General features: G+C 37.7%; 1 long non-coding RNA gene across 1 annotated transcript; it reads right to left on the bottom strand.

Annotated features, from left to right (window-relative positions):
* Positions 1-965: 965 nt before the first annotated feature.
* LOC138855725 (uncharacterized) lies at positions 966-3418 on the bottom strand. Its single transcript, XR_011394796.1, has 3 exons — positions 3034-3418; positions 2038-2934; positions 966-1978 (listed from the first exon to the last, which is right to left on the bottom strand). It is a non-coding gene; the product is annotated as an uncharacterized lncRNA (long non-coding RNA).
* Positions 3419-7102: the final 3684 nt, after the last annotated feature.

Genomic DNA, 7102 nt, shown 5'->3' with positions numbered 1-7102 from the left:
GGCGAAGTTTTCACCAGCAACATCATTCGCTTTTGACCGGAACAGGAAGTAATCACTTCCTGCCAAGTCCAGACTATAAAGCCAATCAATCTATCGGAGCTACTGGCGAGGCACTGTCGATGTGTGTTGTCTGGTGTTTCCCTGAAAGGACACAATTCTTCGCTGATTGGGAAAAGCTGGCCGCCTCTGTATGTTTGCTTTCTTCAGACGGTTCATTTGTTGACAGTACAGATCCGAACTAAGAGTTTCGCTGTAGAGGAGCCGCTCTTAGTAGGTGATATCCTGCAAATCGCAGTAAACACTTAGTAAAACCTTACTAAACGTCAATCCTTGCTGGGTCACCGATTCCATCGGCTCACCGCGAATAGACCACTACCATTAGGCTTGGCGTTGTCGTAGGTGACCTACTTTTCATCACCAGTGAGAATTCGCTTCAGAAATAGATCGATTTTATTGGGAATCAGCAGTTATTCGCAGATGGAGATCCAGTCTATGAGGCTTTTTTGTGTCAACTCGAGTGGCTCCTTTCATTCGAGCTTTGTTTGTATCCAGTCTTAGTTAGTTCTAAACGGTTTGTTTTATCATATTTACCTCTTAGTCAATCCAAATAGCGCTTACGACTCTAAGATTCCCATTATTTTTCTGATATTGTTGACAATTGGCCTTTAGAGCCTAAGGCATCTTTGATATCCAATTTATCGGAACTGAATCCACGAAACCAAAATAGCCAGTATTGGTCATTGTAGTATCAATACGTTTAATACTATTTATATTCTTAGCCATTATTTAAGAAAAACTATAAAAATTACATTTTTCGTCTTTGCTAGTGTCCATCTAAGACGCGTGTTCAAATCTTATCTTTCTAACTCCTTATAGCGTAATTTGAAATTCAGCATTGAGCTAAAATAAAGAGTATAACATATAGTATTTCCAAATATAAATTATTGCTAAAAATTTACCTTAGCTTACCAATATTTTTCTGGGATTTGTTTTTGTTTATTTTTATTGTTTTCTGCTCGGGATATGATATCGACTAGGATATTGCGAGCATTTGTGCAAATAATAATTTTAAATTAACGTAAAATTTGCTTATAAAAATCAATCTTCTTAATTTTTTGCTGGGATATCATTTACCATATTACAGTATATATCACAAGGATACATTCTTTCTATATGCTCAATCATATTGGCTGTAGTATATTGTCTAAATATTTGAACATTTTATATTGTTGTTGTAAATTCTTTGATACATACGAAAGATACGCCAATACAACAACACATTCGTATTTATGTATGTATATACATATAATGTATGTGCAATGCATCTGTGTCCCTTTTGTACTATATGCAACACTGGCAAGCCGTCGTTATCAAAGTGCATCAGGAGCATTGCCATAACCGCTCACCGCATTGAGCAGCAATTAATTGAAATTTTAGCTTCCGGCTGAGCGTCGGTATTCATAAAGTTTTCATTGCGGCTGAGTGAATTTTTAATTTTTGCAACTCCATCTACCACACACACACTTGCATATACTATGTATGTATCGAACTGAGACGCCACGCCGGCAACCCAACACAACCATTGCCTTTTAAAGTTGGCATAGGCTCGACGGCGGGCAAACAACGGCATGTTGCATGTATCAATATGTACATATGTATATGTATATATTTGTAGTGTGTGTCATATTTGGGGGCAGAGTTGGAGCTGCAAGCGCCTATTTGTATACCAACCTAACAATATCTCGCTTATAAGCTGTCTGCATTGACTTTGTCTGTTGGCACTCAGCCTAGCTGACTGACTGACTATTTCAACGTGCTTCATACACACACACATGCACCCACTTACAAATTTTTCGAAATACATCTGACTCTGTGCATCACCATTTCGTATTCACACACATTCGTGTGTCTAACATCTAAACAGTTTCCCAACTCACAGCCCGACCTGTCAGACCGCCGCCTCTGCCCTTGTTGCAACCTGGGGAACAACTAAAAAATGCAGCAGTCATCAGGCAGCTAAGCAAACCGGCAACTCACTGTTAGCAATCCGGGCAAATATTTTGTTCAATTAAAGTTGCTCAAACAGTGTCACGTAGAGTGCTTGCAACAATGGCTTCGACATTGGCATTGACAGTGGCATTGGCAATGGCAATGAGAATGACAATAGCTGCGACTGCGGCTGCGGCTTTGAATGTTTTGCAGATCTTTGCTTTGGTTTTAGGCCCGCTCTCCAACTCCACCAGCAACTCACCCTTCGACAGTGACTCCAGCGTCGTCCGGGGAATGCATTATATTGTACATTCGAAATGAAACTGAATGTTTTGATACGAACGCTTTCAAATCGGTATGTTGCCACGCCCTTTATTCCATTTGCCTCTCATTTGTTCCACTTGCAGTTTGTGCAACGCCCGCAATGACAATGGCATTGTTGTGCATTGATGCATGCACATTCGCAATACCCATGCATTCGGTTAGTGTTAGTAGTACACATTCATAGTACAAGTATATTGCTTGTGTTTGTATGTGTTCGCCATACTGATGAAGGATATCCTTGCGTTACATCCTGTCGCCGGGTTGTGCTGCCTTTGCTCAGCTAATTTCCTTGCGAAACTTGTTTTGCTGACATCTGAAGTATTGAAAGCATTGAGTTATTTTGGGCTATAAGAGTATTATATTATATTCATCCTTTTTCTGACCGCATGAGCAAAATTATTTTGGCAGACATGTGAATATTTTATTAGTGTGAGGACGCGTTTGATTTGGAATGCCCGAATTTTTCGAGTTGTTCTTCAGCTTTCGATTTTATTTAATATTTTTTGCTTTGGAATATACATATTACTATAATATGTATGATAGAATACACAAGGTCTTATATATTGACAGATACTGTTTTTTTATTTTCTTTGCTATTGCACGAATTTCTAGAACCGTCGCCTGTAAACAAAAACACAGAAAAATTAATGAAATTAACAAAGCTTTTAGTTCATTAGTTCGAAAAACGCATAATTTTTAGTATATGACCAACGTATTCACATCATATGAGACCATCTTCGGGGTTGTTCAATTTTCCGCCGCTATTTCCACCATAGCCGACCTTGTTTCCAACTGGTAAATCGTACATTGACTCACATTGTATAAGTACGATCGTGCTACACAATATTGCGTTATAAACATAAAATTTCATACTAAAAAAACTTTATATACAGTTTTGTGACTATTTGATTCAGGATTGTTTGTACACGCGTCAAAGATGCAAAACAGCAAAGAGAAGATACGCCAAATTTTATTATTGTCCTGATACTGTAGCAGCCAATCACTCGCAATTTTGGTTTCGTCGACTCTGTTCTGAAAAGGCTTTTGTCAAAGATGCACTTCGCACTGAAATGCCAATTGTCGAAGATCAAAAATAAAAAGTTAACTTCGGTTGCACCGAAGCTATAATAGCATTCACAAATATAAAAGTTTTCTTACAAGAACTTCATTACGATCGTTCAGTTTGTGTGGCTGCAGTATGCTATAGTTAGCCGATCTGAACAACTATTTCGAAAATTGTATTTTTGCCTTAGATAACCAAAAACCCATACCTAATTTTATGCCGATATCTCGTCAAATGAAAAAGTTTTCCATACCAGCACTGGATTCCGATCGCTCAGTTTGTATATCGCTGCCATACATGCTATAGTGGTCAGATATCGGCGGTTACGAAAATGTGCAGCTTTTTGAAAAGAATGTATGCAAAATTTCAGATCGATATCTCCAAAGCTGAAGAAATGGTTCGCGTATATACTGACAAACGGACAGACGGACTTGGCTAAATCGACTCAGCTCGCCACACTGATTATTTATATATATATATATTTTATAGGGCCTCAGACGTTTTCTCCTGGGTCTTACAAACATGAGAGTAGCATAGAATAAAACGATGCATATTTCATAATTCCGTCCTAACTAACTATTGTAAACTCTAACTTTTTGTTACTAGATCTATGGTAATAAGTATGTGTTACATTTTTTCAAACTACTCCAAAATTCATTTTTTCTAGATGCAAGTGTTCCTGAATGGACTTATCCGCGTTGTCTGCAATCCAAATTCTAGTAATTTAAATTGAACTTATTATTTACAGCTTTAGAATAGGTTAAATGAATTTTGTCCGCTAAAACACTTTAGCCCTCCTCTCCGTTATCAATTTAGTATCAAAATAAATATTAAGCTCTCGGTTCTGGCAACTGAAAGACTGAAAAACATAATCGTGAACATCTTTATGTATACTCCTTGTCATTGTATAGCATAATTTTCAAAGATAATGGGAATTAACCAAGCATTCCATACATTTTCCTGTTCTATTTTATCTGCTTATTATTATTATTTTTTTTTACATAGCCAAGAGTTGAGTTGCATGTGCAAGGGATCATTGCAGATATACATATATCAGCTACCACTCCACTTATTAACTGGGCGAATGTTATTAAAGTGTTTTGCAGAAACACTCGTCCTTTCCGATCCACTCAAAAGGCTATGCAAAGCAGCAGTTGTCTGCTTGCAAGGTTGCGGAGGCCATAAACCACCAGTCCAGACCAACAAACAGCCAAAAAAAAAACCCTAGAATTGCAGCAGAGTCTAGGCAATGGCGGCAAACATTACTGCTACTTTGTTGCAACACAGTGGGGGCCGCGTGTCGAACAAAAAGTGCAGAAGCGGCAAAAACAGCAAGAAACCCGTTTGTTCCGGCTTCAGCTGCAGCCAATTTGGGGAAAATGAAATTAGCATTAACCGTAAATTGCACAACTCTTTCCCACCGCTATCAGAATGCGTTGCACGAAGTGTGTGGGCGTTTAAGTGCTTGTTGGCTTCATTTCTTCAGGAATATAACAAAACGGCACAGCATGCAAAACTCAAAGAGCCAGTGTGGCAAGCGACCACTCTAACTGAGATGTGTTTGCATGCGTGGCGCTAAGCCAGCTGGCTACAAATTCCCGTTACTCTAACCAATAGCCATGGCTTGCTTGTTCCACGCAGTGGCAACGTTTAATCGCCACTTAACCGTCGGATTTGGCTAAATAATCGATGATAGCAACAATTGTCGTCGCTCTCGGCGGTTGTTCGGAGATTTTTTTCTACTTCGGTGGCGTTAATGTCCTGCGAAACATTTTTTATAGCATTTTTCGATCTGCTAAATTCTTTTTTTTTACTTCTGTCTGTTTTGAATTTTTTGTAGTTGAAGTGTTCGTCGATTAGTCGAAATTCTTCCAACTGCAAGAATACATATCTTAGCCATCAATGCACGTCATTAGCCAAAATCTTTGGGGTTAACCGCATCAATAGTCGTAAATGTACTTTTCACTGAAGCTGCATTTCTGTAAAATAGATTCTAATTGCGTTTAATTTGGCTTAAAATTGCTCATTACATAAAATGTTGACTTTGCAACCTGAAAGCGAATTGGCTAAATGGGGCAGTTGATCTTAAAAGTCTCACAGATAGAAAAATATTTATTTAATGCTAAAAAAATTATTATTTTTTAATTCAATATCGCACAAAGTGTGAAGAAAATTTTATTATAGTAAAGGTTGTTCTTTTTAGAAATGTGGGGTTCAAGGTGAAATAAAACGCATATAATTTAATGTTATGGCCAAGAATTAGATTTATTATAAAGGTAAGGGTTTTAGTAGGACTTAGGACCGTATGACTCATCGAATATTCTCTTGCATGTTGTCAATCGTCTCGAACTTATCTGATTAGACAAGCCCCACGCCAGAGGCCAACGGCGCAAGATAATGCGCTCAATAAAAGTTTCCTTCAATAAATTTATTGCTTCGTTGCCTGTCTGGCAAATTTTTGGAACCAAAGCTTGTCCACATCAACATCCTCCAATTCAGGCACAAAAAAGTTATTAATCATGGCTCTATAGCGCTCGCCAGTGACTGTAACACTATGGCCGGCTTCATTTCTGAATAAATATGGACCTTATAGAGCACACTAAATAGTGATTTTTTGATAATGTAACGGCGTTGATTATCATCACTTCAAATGCGATAATTTTGTTTATTAACGTACCCATTCAACCAAAAGTGAGCTTCATTGCTGATAAACATTTTCTTATGAAAATCGAGATCGGTGGCCATCTGCTCTTAGTCCCATTCACGGACCTGCGACTTGCTTGATTGTCGTTCGGTAACCGTGCCATTATTTTGTTAATAAATTTGAATGATTTGTAAACATTGTTCCGGAGTAAGTCTGTTCATTATGAAAGTAACATTTGTCAAAAAGACCAATTTCGAAAAAAGTATAAGTGTTGTTCATGACGAAACGAACTAATGCGATTTTCTGTCAAACTTTCACCAAAAAAAAGTTACGGAACGAAAGCGTCCTAATCGCTATTCTATCTATATATCATTCTTCTTGTCGGAAATGTTTTGTATTATGAGATGTTGAAATGATTAAAATTATATATTTTCATTGATCTCTACATTATACGAACTTAAAAAAAAACAATAGGTCACCAAATCCTTTTTGTCACCAGTTCACCAAGAAAAGAGATCGCAATCAATGCGCAATTTAAGAGAACAACTTTTTCGTCGATGTTGTTGAGAACCTCATCCAATTTTACTTCATCCTTAAAATAGTTGTGGTACTCTGCTTTTGTCAACTGGAACAATATGAGTTACTTATTACTAACAACACTGGAAACCTCATTAACCACCCTCATATAAATTTGCTTTCTCTGTATTTGTATTGTCACTAATTGCAATTTGCAATTGCCGACCGTCGTTTGAAGCCATTACGTCCAGTCGTCAGATATGGTCAAGCAGCTGTCAATCAGCTCAGTGATTTGTGAATGCAATAATAAGTAACTGATTTCATTTATATTTGAACTACAGCCTACGTAGTAGATTACTTTTCTGAGTGCACACTATTCCACCACGTATTGGGTTCAAATTCTTTTTTCGAGACTACCGATTCTTCCAGTTTTGTGATGAAAAGGAATTGAGCTTTCCATTTCTCTCGAATCATGACATTATTCCTTCAAGCGCTAATTCTATAAATCTGATTTTAATTATAGCCACAACTGGGTGTGCAACCGAAAGGTGCACCAGTCGCCCCGA

The sequence above is a fragment of the Bactrocera oleae genome, chromosome 2, assembly GCF_042242935.1.
Source record: "Bactrocera oleae isolate idBacOlea1 chromosome 2, idBacOlea1, whole genome shotgun sequence".
In the NCBI taxonomy this organism is placed as follows: domain Eukaryota; kingdom Metazoa; phylum Arthropoda; class Insecta; order Diptera; family Tephritidae; genus Bactrocera; species Bactrocera oleae.
This window is presented reverse-complemented; position numbering and strand designations above follow the sequence as displayed.